General features: G+C 38.4%; 1 protein-coding gene across 3 annotated transcripts in view; it reads right to left on the bottom strand.

Moving 5' to 3' along the window:
• LOC122566773 overlaps positions 1-17,876 on the bottom strand; it is a 642,331-nt gene extending 624,455 nt beyond the window's left edge. For all 3 annotated transcript variants that reach the window (XM_043724480.1, XM_043724481.1, XM_043724483.1), the window contains exon 1: positions 16,514-17,876. The gene's annotated coding sequence lies outside the window, so the exon portion shown is untranslated. The remainder of the gene's footprint in view (positions 1-16,513) is intronic.
• Positions 17,877-22,006: the final 4,130 nt, after the last annotated feature.

Below are 22,006 nucleotides of genomic sequence, written 5' to 3'. Positions count from 1 at the left end.
CGATCAAAGGCCGACAGCGCGGCACACGCGTGACCTGGAATTTCCGGCGACTCAAGTAAATGTAAACGGAAACCGACCCTTCTTACTGCAAATGGCGGCCTGCAAAGGGAGATACGGTCTTGATCCCCTCGTTACGTGCACCACGAAATTTGCCAACCACCTGTAATACTGGTAAGCCGTAAGAACCGCAGACACCTGCAATTATGATGTTCATTTTCGGCTGATACACCAATGCCGAAAACCAATTATACAATGCCATAGCCTCGTTCCGTTTTGTCCGTCAATTTAAAGCCTTGTACCGTTTTGTCTATTAATTTAAAACCCTGTTCCATTTTGTCCATCGATTTAAAACCTCACTCACGTTAATTCGAATGGGTTTGAATCCCTTTATTTATTTGATTATTATTTAGTTAATTTGAGATATTCTTTCCACCCTTGTTTTTATACTGCTGATCCTTTAAATTTGATTTTAACGTTGCTGCGACATCATCAGCAACGATTCGTTTACATCGAAATCGTTACGATCGATACGATTTTAATATGAATAGAAATTGCACGAGAATTTATTAAGTTCTCCTTTGAATTTAGTAGGCAAGTCAATTGGCATCAAGTAATTTCAGATATTTTACTAATACGAATCTGTTGTTTTATTTGACCGGAAATGTGCTTTCAAGTTTCGAGCAAAGTTTTGGTATTTCTACTATTGTTATTCTTGCAAGGAACAAAAATTATGTTTTGTTTTCACTCATATCTCTCATTAAGCGTTGCTTCTAATCATTAATTAATCATTAATATTAAATGACGCGAATGAAGTTTAATCGGCTGTTGTTTCTACAAAATGACCAACGTTCGATTGTTAAGCTTTTGTCCGATTATTATCAGGCAATATCTACAATCAAAATTTTCCATAGAGAGACACTGTTTTAGAGTTTGATTCCAGCCTGCGTGATATTCATATTTTTGGTATTGTTCACTGAAATTATCCGAGATCCGATGATATTGGAATTTGTATAGAGAATTTTCATAAAATACTATATAGACAACATAGATAATAGGAAATAGCATTAAATATTTCTCGGTGGAATTTTAATACGGCAATGGATAGAATGTTTGAGCATCAAAGAATAAAATGCGGTAAACATCGGTTGAAATTAATTCAACTTCACCTTTAAATAATTGAATAGAATTAGTTTGCCCTGAAATCACAGATACGACGTTTTGATTGCAATGTTCATTAATATTGTTCTATATTTACTTACTAGAATAGCTAATTAAGTGTTTACGGACGCTTCGCAGAGATTGGTATTTAAATCAAGATTCGAGACAAAAATCAAAATTCGCTGGCCACGTTCGCCATGTTTGCACATTCACAGGTCACGTTCACACATTCGCAAACAACGACCGCACGTTCGCGCGTTCATAAGCCACATTGGTATGTTTGCAAGCCACGTTTACGAACCACGTTCACAAGCAACATTGGCACGTTCGTAGGTTCGGCTCGCGAGCAACGTTCGCGCGTTTGCAGGTCTCGTTCTCATGTTCAACAGTTCAGTCTCCCTTCGGCCCTTTCTGTCGTCATATACGAGATATGTTTGACATTGTTCGAAATCATTATTTTGCAAATACTTATATATCGAGATAATTTTATAAATAAATAAACATTTAACTGGTTTCTAATATACAATAATCATTTTGTTACAAACAGTTGAAAGATATTAATAATTCGAGTGAGTTGTCAACAGTACAGCTTATAAAATTATAAAAGCTATGTGTCACGATATTGTACAAATCATTGGTAACTAGTTATTTATAAATTCTCTGAGATTCTTTTCAATTATATTTCAGTCGTTCTGTCTGGATGAAGAACATTGAAAAAATGAAAGTGACATAATTTGAATCAGAAAGACGAAAGGTTTCCGTTATCTGAAGCATATCACGATGTAACTCTAAAGGTATAATACAATAGGAAATAATTTGTACCTTCCTAGAATATTACTTTTTTGCAATGCGGCACAATGTTAATGATTATCTACATTTAAACTGCATATTTTCGTTTTTGTTAGAGTACTTCGTCATGAAAATGTCCGTCATTTTGTTCGGTTCTTCTTAATAAAGCAATAATTCATGGTAAACCGCAATTCGATGCCATTAATCGGGCACACAAACCGCCGATAAAGGGATCGACCTCTCTCTTGTCTAACTCGACGGCATAAATTTCGATTTCCCACTTTCTCCGTTACATATCGCGTGCTCGACATTGTAATCCACCACGCCGTCTGTACGTGACAACCTCTCATGCAGTCCCGACCAGACTTCATTCCAACAAATTGTCCTGTCCATGAATTAATCGTTTATCGTGTCATCGGTTCTGTTCTGGTTTGTTAGGCTACTTCTTCCACCAATAATCCCTTTATAGGTTTTATCCCCGATATTTGAGTAGAAAGGACAGATTTAACGAAGACAGCAATTGAAAGCATTCTCGGCAGTAATAGGATAATCGGAGAAATAAAAATTTCTTTTTCGCGATAATTTACTCTCTGATTCCAGCAATTAGAGAATCGAACGTAAAGTGACTAATTACGAGATTTCAATTAATGGAGAATTTGTTCCTTCGAGTGATTGTTCTTTTTGAAACAAAGGTACCCCAAGAGCTACATGAATCAACGACGTTATTGATTCGTAGGTATTCAGTAACTTCGGCGTGATTTACAAACTTTACATTTACATTTCTTTAAAATATTGTATCGTTCGAGCAGTAGTCTCGCAGTATATTCAGGAACTTGCTGGTCAGATAACGATAGAACGACGCATCGAATTGTAATAAAAGTGTCACACGATTCCTTGTATCGTTCGCTATTGGATGTGTAGTTTTTTTCAAAATTGCAATATTGCAAGTGACATTTGAGAACGAATTACATAGCTGTGGACTTATGACAGTTTACGTATAAACAAATATTATTTCTCTGTAATCTTTAATCATTTAAATTGGTTTACGTATTTGAAATAGAGGCTAGTATGTTTTATCGGTAGTTAATATATATATCGATTTCGTGTTATCTGATCAGCAATTTAATCCAACCCACTTTTTTCAATTTTTTTTCAATAACGCTGCTATGATATTTGCGAAGTGGAAATCTTTTATTCTTCCATTACACAGTTAATCTGATATATCGATTCGCACAAATTGTGAAGAAATATATTTTATTAAATATTGCAGTGAGTATACGGCGTATTTAGAAACAAAGATCATCGATGTCATTGGCATTTTGAATAATCACAGATTAAATAATAATTATTTAATTCCATCTTGTCAACTTTCGACATAATACATTTGTTGCAATGTTTGATTACGAACAGATCGCTAAATAAAATAACAACGAATATACTATAAATAATAATAATAATAACAACATAACAATAATTAACCAAACATATATTTTTACTCCCTCTTTTATCCTCTTTTCTATTTATAATTATCCTCGCGCGCATATTTCTTCCTCTTTTTCTATTTCTCTGTCTCTCTCACTGAGTGCAACCGTTGCGAAAAGACATGGACGGGGAGCTTTTGATGGTATCCCACGATAATCTCAAGCATTCTGTTCAAATACTCTTCAGTCACACCTGTCTAACACCCTACACCAAATATCCTTCAGTCGCACATCTATCGTTCTATTCCAAACACTCCTCGCTCGCTCAACAAAATCCTATCACTCTCGTGCGTTTGATTTATCGTCGTCAGTTTCACGATTTAACTTTCGTATCGAAATGTTCGACGAGAAAATCAAAGCCCGGTAGTTATTCGTTTCGAGAATAATTAAAATTTCATTGCAGTTAAAATAAAATCGAAACTCATCAAACTTTACTTCCGAATTCGCTAAATCGGGCCCGCTGTGCAAATTGATTGAACGAACATCTATCACTGGTTCGACGAACATTTACAAGTCGCGCATTGACATTGACGATATTTAGTTATCAACATGTAATTCCTCCCTTTCTCTCTATTTCTTCTTGTCAAGATGCAATTACAGATCAATTTGCGCGCAATAATCGTGTGCTCCTTTTACCATACTAGTTAAACGTCGGTCAATCGAATAATTTACCAGAGTTTCCAAGTTTCTGTCTGCCATAAATCGATACCAATCTAGCGTACGTTAACGTTAATCGAAGGCAATGTGTTGGCAGTCTAAGATGTTTAACGTTGTCCTCGTTGTTTGCAGAAAGCTGCAACTCGCTTAACCGTAGCGAAATGAAGTTTTGCAAGTTTAGCGCATAAATTGGAAGCCGTTATGTCTTCATTTATTCGAGCATTCTCTAAGAACTACTTTGTAATGCGATGGTATCTTAATAAAAAGACGTTCTCTCCGTCTTTCCTCTTTCTCTCTCGGAAAGTTGATAGATAACAAGAAGAGACGTCAAAGAGAATCTCGCGACGGACCTGTTTTTCTACGAAATCAAGAAAACTGTTCATTGGAGACTTAATTGAGAAGTCGATAACGAGATAACGGATGGAAGTTGAATTGAAGTTTGTTGATTCCTGAAATGGAGCTGTTGGCTCTATATCCCAGACGTTCTCTTATCGATCATCGTGTATTGTTTGCCGATCGTTCTTGCCCCGATCATTCTCGATTATAACTTAGTTTCGAGCGATAAAAATTAATCACTTATGACGTAAAGAAACGAAAAGGTACGGAAAAGCGAAGCGAAATACGTTCGGCGTTTCAGCGTTCGATATTTCGAAAAAGGTCCATATAGTTGTTATTTTTTATTCGAATTATTTTATTGGCACATTAAAGATTTGTGTACTATTTTATCTGTACTTTGAAGTATTGTATTTAATTACTTTTTTTAATCTTTTCTCTCCCCTTTTTTTTTTTTTTGCTTTCACCGAATGAGATAAAATTAAACAACAAATAATATTTTAACTCTGTATATTCTAATAGTATCTTATAGTACGATTAAAATGCTATAATACTATAAATACAAATATAAATTAGAACCTGTCAAAGATTTATAAGTACGTATTATCTTTTTTCAAGTTGTTTGAAATAGTACAAGATGACATCGGCTCTCTAAAATATTTCTTAGATCTTCAATTAAGTAAACCAGGTGATTAATCTTTTTTTAATAATTCTTGATTCAATTTCAGCAATGAAATCCACCATTTTCAATTCAATAAAGGTCTCTTGCCTTCAGTTCCTATCTTAGAGATTAAGATCACCGTTCTTGAACTTCTTAATTGGCACTGAAAATTCCCAACTTCGTTTTCTACGTCGATAGCCATTGTGGCTTTCGAACTCCTGTTGAATTCGTTGAAAACAAGTTACTTGTACTTACACGTTCAATATCTTTTTACCTCGATTCATTTAATACATCATCGAAACGGAGAATATTTTCCTTTCGTGGATATAACTTTATCTTTATTGTTCTTCCGAATTTTATGATTCGATATTCGTATTATTAAACAAAGAATATAATTCAAACGTCATACTGTACGAAAAATATTAAAGTTCTAATAAGAGCAGCATATATCCTGTGTAATCCTTCTCAACGAGAGTCTGCCACCAAACAGAATAAAAAGCAGTTTCTACTCCAAGGATAAACCATCCATAAATAAGGGAGTAGGATCAAGTTCGATCACGTCATGTTCCCTTTAGGATAATTCGTCGTATCTTTTAGGAAAAGCTATCACGCGACCCTCGCCTGTAGAGGCCACTAGCCTAGAAAAAGCGAGGATCAATCACAAAGTATCGATCCACTCGTATGACCTACGGGTCCGCAAAGAGCTTCACGAGTACAGCAAGGTTTCTCTTCTTTCGGGTTTTGTTCAATGATGTCGTCCTTCCTCGCAATAGTCCTCGTTCTTGCGCCAAATGCATTTTTCATTAAAAAAGAAAAAAAGATGACAATTTTGATAATACAGCAATATACCTGTAGACTTGAATTTTGAAAATTGCAACGAATAACGTATAAGGTGGATTGTTATATAAAAATTAATTTCCTATAGAGAAAATTGAGAATGTGCCTTATCACGTTTTTTTTCTGTGCAGTCTTCATATAAGTTTCGAATGGAGTCATCGGTGAGCGATTATTCTCGCGTTTTAAACTCAATTAAAATCTTAATATCGTTAATTAACAACGGTCGTATCTTACGAGATCTTCGTTTCGTCGTCTAATGACGACAGCCGTGTTTAAAGGAGTATAGCAATATAATCGGATTAGCCACATGCTGCTTCTAGACATTTCGCTGTAAACTGACTTGCCACCGTGTAAACATCATTGTAACATGCAAACCTCGTCATACGTTACGTTGTACACGCGTCAAATCGCTCGGTGAACGTCTGCTGTCGAACCACTGTCGAACTCAGTGAGGGCATTCATCACGCTAGCCACCATCGCAGTCGCAACGAATGTTCTGCTCGATTAACCGATCCAACTTAATCGCGCAACTGCAAGTCAGAGGTTGGCCGTTATAACACGCAAATTTTCCTATTGTCAACGATTTAATACGGAAGTTTTTAATGGACGTTGGTCTCGCCTGGAACGAGACTCGCAAAAGTAATAGATTTTTGGGTGATACAGGGTGGGTGCGGCTGCTCGTTATTTCAACCAGCAGCAAACAGCTTTTATTTATTGGCCCGTTTTACTTTGGTCTTGCTTCGAATCGTGCCGCATTCTTGCTTTTCCGAGTAGAACGTGCTTTACATTAAGTTGGTATATATAAAATGTCATTTTCTGGAGTCATATTTTAAATTCAGGTGTAGTTTCTTCGAAGTGTGTATAGAATCGAAACGTAATTTCAGAAAGTATTTGCACTCCATGGTGTTTATTATCAAGCTACTCATTTACTGATTAATTAGATTCGAGTATATTGGATTTTGTATCGTTTAGTAGTACTTTAGCATGACTAAAAATATTTGATAATATAAAAATGAAATATAGAATCTCATAGGAGAACACCTCGTTAGGGAATAAAGGGTATGTGTAAATATTTTCTAAATATCTGTATACGCTTTATTTAATGATTTACGATTTATAAAAGTTATCGAAATCCTTAGGATCAACAAATTCTTCTAACATTGGAATCCACGAGTACGAGATCGAAAAGAGAAATGGTACGACAAAATTTCATATTTCCATCCCTGAGGTTCTTTCGATGATCGTCTTTAATATATGAGATCCTGCGTTATCGTACGAAGATATTGGTTTCCATCTGTCCGGCAGTGTAGACGGTATTTCTATCGATATGATCCAATAATATTCGAAATAATTACATCTTTCATCTTGAAATAAATCGATCGTATAAAAGAAATATTTAATCAATTCTTACCTAAATTTCGTAAAAAAAAAAAACAACGAATATTACCACCTTAACTATTTCCCTAAGCCATAAAGATATCCCCGAGGGTAGAACGTTGCGTCTTTCATGCAACAAATCACATTTTACTAGCGACATTGAGCGCAGAAATTCCGTTAAGATAATCCGAACGTAGGAATTCATTAAGATCTCGCCTCGATAAACTGAGTAGCCGCTTATGCCGTCGGCAGAGCAAGCTCTAGCAATGTACCGGGGATCGCACATTAAAGATTTAACCTGGCAGATCCACTGCGAAGCTTTTACGATTGAAGATTTTCCTCCGCGGTCAGCTGAAAAATTTGCGAAATCGCTTTCCACAGTGCGTTTAACGAGCGGTTCGCGTGCGATGCTTCGTCGCATGCTCGTATTTCCGCTCGATCGTACGTTGATATCGCTACTGATATCGTTACACGACAAACTGTGTCAGCGTTAATGCATCTACATTAAGTCTGAGAACGTCTGAATTATTTGTTTCGCCATCTTATTCCTAACGCTAGTTAAGTAAAATATTGACACCAGTTTCAGCGGTCGTTCAAAAATGAAAGTATTAAGAACTTTATGATTTCTGTAACCTTGGTGAGTTGATACAAGGGTTGATAAAAATGATCAAATTTTTCGTTGGCAATTTTATAGGAATTCTAAACGTAGATATCTTTTGTAGAAATTCTAGAAGACTAACTTTGTATAATTAACGAAAAGGTAGAAATTTGGAGAGTTGGCTGTGACGATATCTGCATCTTACGGAGAAATAGAGAAAGTATTGCATGATATTTCGGTAAGATTCGACTAAAACATCGTCTTAAACATTTCTACTTTCTATTTATCTTATAGCTGAAATGTATAATGATAATACGCAATGATAATATGACCGATGTTGCTTTAGTGAAAGGAAAAAATACCACGTGGATTGGTATAGCCTTGAAAAAATTCATTTGCACATATCTTCCTCACGGCGCTTGAAAATCGTGTCATTAATTCTTTATTCACGACATATGTATGTTCATATAAAAACAACATAATAGTAATCGACCTCTTCCTTTCTTTCTCCTTCGTGTTTATGCCTTAGGTAATGCTTCATGCGGATTTTATATACCACTAAAAGGTTCGTAAGACACGTACGAGAGCTTTTTCGCCAGTTTCGTGTTTAAGATATGGAAATTGCTTTAGTCCCTCTAAGCGATCCACACTTTTTACATGCTTCGTTAATAAAGTCCTTTTAAAAATGTCATTATTCATAATGAATTTTATATTTACGCAAGATTTGCATTTCTTTTAGATCCATTGAATCTGCGTGAATATTTGACAATTTATAGAAAGTTTGTAAATAGTAACGAACAAACGTGCATTCTAATATAAATACATTTTTGATCTGTTTCAGAAGAAAATCATGGATCTAAGAAGACCAAGGTACGTTTTAATCTTCCTCGATGGTTCAGCATAATATTCTTCGAAAATGGTAAGTGAATCGATCAACTTTTTCATTATTCACACTTGCTGCACTTGATTCCACTAAAATCGATCAAATTCAACGTTATATTAGACAGGAACAATGAAAATCGGTGCAGTACCGTATACGCAAGTTTCGGAACAATATTGATCTTTAATAACCGATCGTTGCTTTAGTTAAAAATTTATTTACAAATATATCTCCGATTCGAGTTAGCTGTGATTTTCTTTTGTTTATCGCTTGGAATATCTTTTGAAAATTTTCCAATTATTCCTATATGCATCGTATTATTTTCACATCGATTTACGATTTGTTTTTCATAATCGTTTTTCATCGCAATTACCCCTTTACAATCAGAACCATATTCAATATTATATTCAAGGGTTGTTTGATTATAGTTATACGTTTTCGTAACTAACATATCGTTGATATATCTCCTCTATTGAATTAAGTTGTTGAACAAATGAATCTATTTTGCATGTTGAAAGTAACAGGAATAATATGAAATACACTGTCGAGTCCAATTCGATGTAGCTAATCTAACTCTTCGCTAACTCTTTTCAGCTAACAAATTCTATTTACAGTCAATGATTTACTTAATGTTTATATTGTAAACCTATACTGTAAAGCTTCACTCCTTAAAATTATTTATACTCTCCGCGTGTGTACAGTCAGTTCAGTATTCCTTTCAACAATTTTTTCAATTTTCTCTTTTCGTCAGACTTATACGATAACTGTATGCAATTAAACGTTTCTTAGAGGAATGATTTAGATACGAAAGAGTTAACACGAACTCAACATAATCGTGATTACACGCTGGGTCTTTAAATTTCCATCGTATACGTAATCATCATAATAAATCTTCCGATCGACGTTTACGATTTGCTATTCATTACTTCGCGTCGTAGATTCACGATACAGCTGCTTTGATTAAACGTCAAATTACCTTGATTGCGGCATAAATTGAGACATTAGAATCGGCGATTAATCAGAATGACTTGGTCGACACGTTTTCTCGTAGTCTCCAACCCCGCGACTTCGATTTCCTCGCCAGATTGAAACAACACGCTAGTAACTTCTCGAAGCTTGTCATTATGATTTCTTCGTTGTTAAATGTTTGAAAGTTTCGCGTAGCGTTTCATTCGAGCAACTTGAGATACCATAGTATCTTGTGTTAATTAAACGTTGAATTAAATCCAGTCTTTCCACTACTTGCATAGGGCTCGTTATTTAAATTGATTTTAATTAATACAATTATTATAAAACTGACTCGTTTATTCTGCTCTATCGCAGCCTTTTCAGACAGCACAAAGAAGACTGTACCATAGTTTTACAGATGATTTAATAACTTTTAATCATTTCTTTCTTTTCCCTTGCCCTGTTCTTCTTTCTGTATTCCCCGTTATCTCGCTTTTTTAACGCCAAATTAATTTAACGTCACGTGATATGGAAGTTATATATATATTTAGGTACATATTCATTTCCGATTTGCAGTGTATACCTGAATATGTTATAGGAGACGATGAAAATAAATGATTTTGTGCGCTTGTGTTTCTGAGTCAATAAAAGTTAGCATTAATTTAATTAGAAGCACTTGCACGTTCTCATTAATTTATTCATTGCGAAGGTAACGTATTATCATTCTGATAGGTTTGATAGTTTCAATGTTAATGTCGAAAATCACTTATTTATGAATTTTTATGTATCGGTCTTTAAATTTTAGCAAATAAGATGATTTGTGACAGGACGAAACGGAGAATATCCTAACGAACTACAATTTGTTTCCTTTAAAAAGGAAACGAAACTTTGATTGTAAAACATTAAACGAGGAACAGAGCGCTCTATTTAAATCGTAAAAACGATTCTTCCATCAAAATATATAAGAAATATATAAAAAACAACGTTTGACGATATTTCATGCCAGGAAATGCGGCAAACGCAAACGTTATCGGTGCGCTCAGCAGATTTCTAAAAGTCCATATGACGCTCCCGATCTATTGCCCTTAACATGCCATTAAAGTCGGACGTGATTTCCATTTCGATGCAAATCGCGTAATTACAGCCGATGATGAATGACGACGACAGAGTATCGAGCCGCGGCAACGAGCCGAAGCATTCCAATGGCCGGGAGCCACTTATAATTCTCGAAAGGGGACAAAACGAATAGCGATCACGATTGTCCTTAACACACTTTCACGTACACCTTTTTATTTATTCTTTTATCACGTTCCGTCACGATTGAACCCTCCACTCGGTTTCTTCACCTTTAAGTTTTTCATTAATCTTCCTCCGCTGGCTCTCGCCGCTCTCGATGCACCACTGATCCACATATTTCCCGATTACGACGATGAACGCGGGTTTTGTTCCATCGTACACCTACATAGATACACGTTGTTCCTCGATTTTCACTCTGACACACGCTGCTAGATGATAATTAGAACCAGAGTTCGATTACGTCGCAATTCCGAATAAATTCCACGGGAACTATGATCGTACCTTCGATCCTTTCCGTTAGGGTTTGTGTGTCAGGCGTAATTCACGACGTGACAGTGACTATTATGGTGTTTTTCAAAGAAATTTGGAATTGATTTTCAATAACGGTTTTAGGATATTCTTTTAAGCCTCTCTCTAGTTCTCATATTTTTCCCCATCAGATTGTACTATTAGATACGGTTTACGATAAAACAGTGACGTGCTATTTCTGACAATTACAATTTAGCATTGGATTTATCAGTAAAGGTGTTACGTCTGGCGACACTTTACCTAGACCAGGCCACACACCGCGGACACGATGGCAACCAGATTTCCGCACATCCTTACCTATCCTCGATAGTCTTAAGGACCTATCATAAATCTCACGCAGTTTCTAGCTAAGGACCTTCAGACCGAACAAACATCTCTTTACTCAATCGTTTCTAAAGTTTATTGTTTACTGCAGGAAAGTTAATTTTTCGATACTTCACACTAGCAACTGTCTATCGAGGGCGGCTAAGACCCTTCCTAGTCCACCAACCTTCTTTTATCCAATCAGAAGCAATGTCTACTGCCCTCACTTTCCTAACTAAAATTGTCATCAACGAATCCGATGGTCCCACGCGTTAGACCCACCCATCGCAAGCTTCCTCCGCTGCATCATCTTCACAGAAAGTCAGTCTTTATGCATTCTTTAAACCGTCATCATCTAAGCATACGTCGTGTACTACATGTTGTAACTTTGGCTATCAATCGAAACTCGATTATACCTTATCAATTTATATCTCTTTAGTCAATAAGTTGTTGGAATAAACATTAATTTATATGTGTTAAATCAGTGCAAACTCATTTGAACCGCCCCTATTATCGTAATAGAAATAAAAGGATCGATCATTTCGTGGCGTTCATTATCTAATCGTAACGGGAATTTACGACTCCCGTTGACGTGTTTTCTCGCGATCGCGTCTCTCCGCGAATGGTCGAATAAACAAAAGATATTAGGATAACATTTTTTTTTAAATTCTAAGGTTTTAAGCAATTTTAAGACAGAGTTCCTTTAAAAGTTTGACATTTTAATAAAATGGCCGTTAATCGAGGGGTATCACAAACTTCGATCGTTGTGAAAGAAACTGCGGTCACAATCCGGATCGTTTGATATTCTTTTTCAGATATCGTTGTAATGAATCCGTGCCGATATTCTGTAGTATAATATTTATAAAAAGTGTTTATAATTGTGTCTACAATATTAGAAAACAGGACTCTAGGATATAAATTGGTCTAAAAAAATTGCAGATAGAATGCGTTATCGCAATGTTGGCACTTACTGTGTTAAAAAAGAGAAGGGGAAAGGGAAAAACATAAAAAGAAGACAGAGGAGAGTAAAATTTGCTGGCCAGCATAATCCGTGGACGGATGAATCCGACGAATTTCAATTCTCCACTTTTATCAGCGCGTTTCACGTACGATGCAGAGGGTAATCCAGCGACCACCTGTGTACGCTGCTGGTGCAGCGGGTCATCCGATGTCGACTACCAATACGGACTGTCAAAACAGGAGGGTCGTGCTCGCCCCGAGGCTTCGAACCCCAATTACGGCTAATCAGTTTCGTCGATGACATCTTTGAGCCGTGCACGGCTTTAATTAGGAACACGGATGTCGCTTTTTGTTCTCGATTATTGGGATCGACGAATCGGTACGAGCCCGTCCTGCAAGATACACGTGAAATCTCTACGAGCAACGATTTCGCGAATCTACAGGGAATTTTGAATCTACAGAGGTGCAATTCGCCCATAATCTCGTCCACCGGAAGTCACCGGACTTGTCCTTATTTTGAACAAAATAATTGCTAGAATTTAAATAAATCTTATTAACTTTTGAATTGATTCCGTTGTTTATTAATTAGAATACTGCGGCTTTTTTTACAAATTTATATTTTCGATAACACAATACAGAAGATAGAAGCTTGGTTGAAAATTGTTTTCCCTTCTTGTTAAGTATTCTGGAAAGCACTGCACTTTGGATTGTATTTCTTCATACTACGCGCACTCTGTATAATTTTGCAATTTCCTGTAAATGGGATAAAAATCCATAATCAAACCATAGATTACTCAGTTGCATTAGAATCTGCGCGATTTTATGCCATGAAACGATTCATATTGTGAAACGAAGTTGGCGTTCGCGTCAAATGTTAATATTTGTATAATGTCAAAGGTACGGATATTCTACACTCTGCTTCAAGTATCCGGTGACTTATGGACATGGCAGTATACATACATCGAGAATATCTCGATGGGTGTAAACGTTTATTCGATAATAATTGTCCAGACACAGTTCGATCGTGTAGATTCCCTATGCAAATGAGCCATTTTGCATGAACGTTTTGGGAGCCACTTGAATACGATTGCGGCTACCCCGATCTACCGATACGCGGCTTTACAAGTTTGTTATAAACGCAGTATTCGTTATTTGCTGCCTCGTCCCGTGACAGTGTACTGAGACTAATTTTAGATTATCTTGATTATTTATCGTGTATTTCTGTTTTATTCGATCGATAGAAATGGTAAAAAATTTGAGTTTGATGTATTAGGTGCAGGAAGAAATTCTGTGCTTTTGGTTTAATATTTTATAGTATAATTCTGCAATTTAGAATGAGCGAATTTATATGCCTTATTAGGTTTTGTGATAAATAATTGCAATGAAATTTAATAATATTTAACGAAGTCATATAATAACGTAACGAACTTAATTCTATGAGAATGAATAGACAAACAGGATTAACGTTAAAAATGTTTAAAGATATAAAAATGGATCGTGAAATAGTTTATTTCGTGCATGTAGTAGTTGGTGTGGAGTGCTACATAAAACGTCAAACCTGAATTATTCAAACTACATCAGCTGAAAGTTTTAGATGATCCTCATTTCAGAAATATTTACCACTTTCATTAAAGTTCTAGAGTAAAAGTGCATTGTGAAATATTTAACAGCAATATTTGTTCCGCCAAACAGCGATAAACTTTGTTACCGGACATATTAACATTTCATACCGCTATGCTTCGTGTTTTCACTAACATTTCCTTTTAAAATTATGATATCAGATATCCTAGTTTAGGAACAACTGTATAAAACTAAATACTATATATAACAACTATATGCAACTAAAAGGAAACAACTATATAATCCAATAAACATATAATTAAATGAAAATTTCACATATTGTATATTCAGTTATAATGAATTTTATATGTATGTATGTAAATTCCAATCGCCTTAAAATCATTAAACATACGAGGAAGAGAGATGGATGAAAAGTTAAAATATGAAATTATGTCACAAAATACTTCAAAGTATATCGCACACCTTTACCATTGAATAATACTATCAATTGTACAATCCACGATTGAAATTCCATCGAAAAATCATTGAGAAATATTATTCAACGAAATCGAATAATAAATCAATAAAAGTACGACGAATTTTCTATATCTGATCGCACTAAGAACGCTTCAAATTCGAACCCCCTGAAACGAATATGATTGCACACAATCCAGGTTCCTCGAGTTAAATTTTGTAAATGTCTATGTAAATTTTCCACCATTTACTTTCCATCATTACGAATATGATCGAAGCTTCGTCGAAAAATTATTCATCGCATTATCATTAACAATATCATTGGAACTATAGGACAACATCAGGTTTGAGTATTTCATTGCACCAAGCACATCTCGAAACCCGTTCTCTTGAAAGAAATATGGTTACGCACAACACAGGCTCATCAAGTTTAAACAAATTTCTCATAAAGAAACTTTTAACTTATCTGTATGCTCAGGAAGCGTACAAATTCACGCCCAAATAACCCAATACCATTTTTACCCGCAAATAACCATCGAGCAATATGGTTAGGCGTAATCGAAATCGGATATTCCTCGATAAACTACACCGTTGGTCGTAATCGATACGATCTAATGAATCGTGAAATCGTCATAATCGAGACGATGGTTAATGAAACGAAGCTGAGAAAAGTATTCGTAAGTCGATACCACTAAACCTTAGGGTAGTTAATCGAACGCGGTGATGTTTGTAGGGGTGATTTCGTGGCCGCGTAAACAAGAACTTTCTCACCCTCGTTCGAGCAGGCACGCGAGCATGATATCGAGAGTCTAGCATCGAGTGCCAGTCGCGAAGAAGAACGTTTCGTTAAACTCGTCGTTCGAGCCAGGTCTAAAGGTTTAGATATATAACTTTGGAACAACGTTCCAACGTTAAGTCACCGATTATATAATATATTTGTCCGTTTGGTTGAATCGTACAAATTCTTTGCCACGTCGAAGGAAATTCAATTGCAGGGTTTTTCATTCGATCCCTTTGAATCGCGTCGTTTCAACCTTTCAGAGACGTTAAAATGGAAAGGTTCTTTTGGCCGACACCTCGGTGTCATTTAATTCTCTCGAAGCACGGTGAAAGGAAAATTCTTAGCATCTCGTGAATGTACAAAAGAAGCGTCGAGCTTCCGCTACCGGTTAACGCGAAGAAAAAGAGAGGACGAAGAAAATATGGCGAACGAAGAAGCACGTTCAGTCCCTCGAACGCTTAACATCGTTGATTAACATCCAAATGAAAGCCTTCAATTCTGAAACCGCGGCGGAAGCCGTTACATAACGAGCTTTAAGATGCGCAGGAGCAAAGTTCATTGAAATGCTGATGATCTTCAGCCATCCGACGCGTTCGGAAAGCTAAACGGCGACGAAACTTGCAGAAGTCAAAGAGCGCTCAGGGACGCCATGATTAATTATAGACGAACGCGTCGAGGTTGGCTTTATGGTATTCGAACCTCCAAGTGCCGAAGAACAAATCCGATGATCGAAAGGAACAGCAAGTTCGAGTAAGCTTCCCTTATCTCCTTATCGTTCTTTTAAGAGAAGTCAGCTGGTTCTTATCGTGCAAAAATCTGTGGAAACCGGCTAGTCTTCCGGTTGCAGCTCAAGAAAGATTCCAAGACTTTCATTCGGAACTGAAGAAGTTTCCGCGAACTCCTATAAATTTTGATGCCTCCCTCAGATGGGCCGAACTATTCTTGCTGCTCTTACCGTGAAACTCTCCCAAGATTACTCTCCTTTTTTGTCGCTGTTTCGCGGTATGATTCGGCTCGTTCGTTGAACGAGCAGGAGCGAAACTTTGAGCCGGAATATTACGAGGAATATCACGTCGAACTGTATGTCGGGGTTCTCTCTTGTAGAACTTACCAGGCCACGTTTCGTACGCGAGCGAGCCGATCGATTTTCGTTATGAGGGTTGATTCACGTGCTCGCCCTAGCGACATAGGGCGGGAATCCACGACGTTTAAAGCTGAACAACAGAGCATAATCCAAAATGATGTACGCCACGACGAATCAGAAGGACAGCCTCGATTCTCGAACGTGTTTCAATGGGCTCATCTTGGAACCTGTTGGATGTACACCAGAACAACGTTTTCACTGGATCACAACTCTGACGCTGCTTGCGTTTAACACTTCACTGAGAAACTGTCGTAACTCGGCCTTTCTCTATCACTGAAAACACACAAGACTTCTCTCATTCGACGGAAAACGATTCCATCCACATGGAACGCGACTGCATTTTATCTTCTCGATAAACGCCAACACCTTTTCTTCCACGAAATCCTTACTACGGATCGACCGCTAATTAGCGAGTCGATCCAGCCAGCTCGTTATCTATAAATATACCGGTTGATTATACCGTTGTTTCGCTTGGATTCATCCATTCATCACCCGTCATTTATCTTTACCCTCGGTTCGACGCACTGATCGACGTTGGGATCGAGACACGAACACAACGATACGTATTCTCGCGATCACAACGATTCTCCACCGAATAGACGGCTCTCACGTATAAAAGGCGAAACTCCACCGATTAATTACGTCTCGAGAGCAAATCCACGTGACAGTGTTTTCCACGAGCAACGTTGCACTATCGAAAGAACTCGAGGATCCCCTCTGCTTCGTGACCCTCCGACGATCTTTTCTCCTCCGGTATACTCGCTTGCGAGCTCGTGAACGTAAACCTTCCACCGCCCAACCGAGATTCACTTTAGCCCTAGCTGTAGTTGGTGAACACCTCTCTCGCCCCCGTTTACACCCCACTCCGCGTATGTCCGCGCCCGTAGCAACTTCTACAGCGATAGGAATCGACGTCCTTCTCTCAAGGACGTTCTTAGAGGAGCGTCGATCGACCGTGCCACATGGACACCTAACCTCAAATTTCGAGGACAGACTAGCGCTGCCTCGTGTGTCGCACGAAGACTCGCCGCGCTCGACCACGTGTTCCACAGAGAAAGGATCGTACACGTCCGCCACCTGCGGTCCTTCCTTGCCAAGTGTTACGGGTGGCCGCGATGTGACTGAGCTGTTCGCGTGCACGCGTCACTTCGACGAACTGCAGCGACCCGGAATTTGCCCCTCGTCCTCGACACTGAAGCGAACGGAACTCCACCAGCACACGGTCCCCTTGTCTCGTAGCGCGCGCGCACCACAACGTTCAACGATACCACCGGCCACTGGTACGACGGCCCGAGAGGATACGGAGCTTCATTCAGGACAGGAAAGTTCGCGACGGGACCCCCAGCGAACTCGACGCAGCGTCGCTCGTTCCGGAACGAACGACGCCCTGTTGTCGTCGCGGCACGGGGTGAACGCACGACTTTGCGGATGACGATCCGCGCCCTCCACCACCCAGAAACTACCTTCCGCCGCTACCGCCACTACCGCCACCACCGTCACCACCTCCACTACCGTCACCCACCACCACCACCGTCGCCATCCACCTCCACTGCTTCTACAACCACCTCCACTTCCTTCACTAATACCACCCAACCGACTCACCGTACAACCTTACCAACTCTCGCTATGTGTATGTTAGGAATATTACCAATACCCGTAGCCCTCGTTGCGAAATCCTGCTCTACTGCTACCACTACCGACCGAGTAGCTACTATCCAGCTTGAGCGTAGCAACATCAACACGCTGATATTAACGTTAATGTTCTGTATCCTCTTTCTTTCTCTCTCTCTCTCTCTCTCTCTCTCTGTACGCGTGACCGTATACATACACGCGTGTGCGTGAACGGGGTTACAAGATAACAGGGTTGTGAGATTATGTAGCGAAACAGTGGTACAACTGCACGCAGGGTTGTTTAAATTTGCTATCCGTCACCCGTGAAGCTTCGCTGTTGTTACCCCGTCAACGAGGGTGACTGATGAACGACCCGCGAGGCTAGGACCTCCGCCTCTGAAAATTCTATTACACTTGTATCACAGATCTGTTGCCAGCCTAACAACAGGAAGGTTGTTTTCTGAACTACTTCTGTCACGTTTGTCATTGCTGGGACCAATTATTTTTCTGCTCCTTCAACCACTCCTGATAAGATCTATCTTAACCAAACCCTTTCCTGTATTTTACATAGAGATCCTACAAATACTAACGCGTTGGCTAGTCCTACGAGACCGCGGTATACCTACCGTGCACCGTTCAAACGTGGTTTACACCCACACTCGTGCTCGAGTTTCTATACGCCCCACCAGCTCGATATCGACACCTACAACGGCGTAGATCCAACGAACACACGGAGAAGCTCTCTCTCTCCCTCTCTCTGCCTATAAAAAGCAGATCCTGCCGTACGAAATTCTCAGCCAGTGGTTCTCCTCGCGCAGGTCAGAGAATTCCCGTGACGGTTGACAAGAATCGTCGACAAGGGGCGGTGGTGGTGCAGAGAGAAGAGAGGCTGGTCCACGGGTATCCTGCTCGCTCCCTTGGTGGTTCTCCTGGTGTGTTTACGGGGCGTCTCGACGCAGGCGCCACCACGGGGTTGGGTGGTCACGCTTGGAAGTAGCAACGTCGATCGAATCCCCAATTGGGTGGGAGATGTGGGCACCTGAGGGATGTCGGGGTGGCGGGAGGTTTCGTCTCGAGGTTAGGGGAAAACGGCGAACCCTCCGCACACAACGGTAGACCAACCTATACGGGACTTCGATAACATCGCCGCGACGCGGTTACGCGCGTCTTTGTGAATGGAGACAAAGCGGAACGTGGCAATCCGACGCGAGAGAAGGTCGCGACTTTCGTCTTTTCAGAGATATTCGGTTTGGTCATACCGATGACCCACTTCGAACGCTTCGTTCCCCCGTTTCGATTAAACGAACGTTCTCTCCGTGACGTGGATGATAGCTCGTTTCTTGCTTAGTTAATGTCGCTATGCTGCTGGATATTGGTAATTTCACAATTGGATCGATCAGTGTGGTCATTGCGAATGATCGATCGTTGTCGGTCGATGGGATTTTAATTAACTTTCTTTTCATTGGCTTTGCTAGTCCTGATCTCTAGTTGAATAGGCTTGATTTGATGGTTTTTAGAGCTACATTTATTCTTCTATTCCGTCATATCGAGAAAGTAGGTGAAGAGATATATTCAAACGCGTTTTGGTGTAAAAGATGATGTCAAATTCAATAAAAGTTGTGGAGCATAGTCTTCTCGGTTCGATTTGCTTGAAAATCTATACAAATCTCCATACGCAATTTCTATATCGAACATGTTTAACTTGGTGACTTTTTGACGTGATTTTAGTTTTCTGTGTGCAACATCATCTGTAATCCTGCAGCAAGGTAGGAAGATATCAGGATCAAAGTATTTTCATACAAAGTATTTTTGTGTAAAGGATGATGGAATTTTAATATAAATTATAGAGCATAATCCTATCGGTTTAAGTTGCTGAGGAAATCGATGTACCTATTTGGGTATTGTAAACGTCATATTGATTGATGAAACCTATACGAAGATCCCATAGGAGCAGCTTATGAATCTTCAGCATGATCCTATTACATTAGTTACTGTAACTTTGGTAGTGTGTTAACTGACAAAATTAAAGCGAAATAAGGCGAATTTTACGTCGTTAACTTCTTTTTAAATAATCGTTGTTTCCATACATATTCCATAAATTCTCTCGCATCCTGACTGAATTAATAATTAAATGCTTTTTTATTCAACTAAATTTTCTTTAATTTTTTCAAACGATTATTCGTAGTAATCAAAATTTCATATGCTCCTGTAAATGCAATTGGAATGCTAGAACAAGCGCAAAGTACAATAGAGGCGACGCATTCGTTGTATAATGCATGTAAAAATAAGAAAGCTGTTACGCCTCCTGGTTCGATCGCATTGGCTCGTTCTTTGAAAAGGACAACGATTCCATACTCCCGTTACATAAATATTTGCACGAAAATATTTCTTCTATTTATAAATCGAAAAATATTTACAAAATAATAGATTTTACAAAAGAGAAAAATAATAATAATGCATGTGGGTTAAGGAACAAGTAACGTCGAGGAATGCACTGCCCTATCATGTGTCGAGTGTTGGTAAAAAAAAAAAAAAGACACTCTGATAGAGAAGAACAAAGTTATGAACAAAGAAACGAGGCAACAGTTAGAAGAGTATTACGGTGGAAATGTGCAATTCCACGAACGTTCACGCAACTTCGAGCAACGACAAAGGTTGCATTTCGCATCGGGGGCCGGTTTGAAATCGCTGGCACCACTTTAGGATCGATCAAAAAAAATTTGGACGAGCGCTCGACGAGGATAACTGTAACGAACATTCATGCTCGATAAAGAACCGACGAGAAGAGAATGTCGACGGATTGATGAATTAATAAAAAAAAAAGAAAAAAAACAACAAAGGGAAAGAAAGAGGGGGAAAAAAAGAAATAGGAGGAAGAGAAATGCAGCAGTCGGACCCGTGACGGAGCGAATCAAGCTCTGAGATCGCGTTTCTCTTTGTTTATTCGTTCTTTATCTATTCATTCAGTCGCTCTTTTCAGGTTTGCCTACTAATGGAAGAGCAGTTGAGAGTGTGTCAGTGAAACAGGTCGATGTTCTGTCCGACGGGCCTGAATTGAATCCATAGTTCGTCGTAATAATAAAAAGAAAACGAAGGAAAAACGAGGGAAAAAAGATGGGATTCCATTTGCTTGGCAACTCGTACGACTAATAGAGGAAGAAATCATTTCCACAATATGATCTGTATGCCAAGTTTCGCGTGTTTGTCTGAACCGTGGTTACGATCCATCATTCTCCTCGATCTGGTTTATCTTTCCTTGAACCCCATTATACCACCATGATCGAGTTCCTAACATATTTTTCGGGGTAATAGGCGATCGGTGCAACCCTTGAAAATGCTCGGTGTTTGACGAGGGTATTATATCAAAGTTTCACGCCAATAGGAGGCTGATAGTTTTTTGATGGAAACTTGGTCTCCTGTTGCCGAGATGATATTTTGTAGAGATGAGTCGAGATGTTTGTTATGGTCTTATCAATTCGACGTTTTGGTAAAGTTTTGCGAATCTTTATGCATTTGTGGAATATTTTTCTGGGTAAAAACATACAAAATGGGCATAGTGTGCAAGAATATAGAAAATATTTAAAGTAATGTACTTGTTATAATATTTAGAACTGAAGCAATTGTACAGTCGTAGTTGCATTGTACAGTTATGTAATTATCCAAGTTTTATACATTTATATATTTTATACTTATATCTACATAAGTGTTATACTATTTTATGATAGAAAGTGTTTTACAATTGAGGCATTGGCAACAGAAATCTAAAATTCAAAATGGTTCAACAATGAAGTTGAAATTTCATGAGGATAGTGCAGGCTTTAATATGTAGATTATTGATACAGTATCGCT

This window comes from Bombus pyrosoma, linkage group LG4 (assembly GCF_014825855.1).
Source record: "Bombus pyrosoma isolate SC7728 linkage group LG4, ASM1482585v1, whole genome shotgun sequence".
NCBI lineage: Eukaryota > Metazoa > Arthropoda > Insecta > Hymenoptera > Apidae > Bombus > Bombus pyrosoma.
This window is presented reverse-complemented; position numbering and strand designations above follow the sequence as displayed.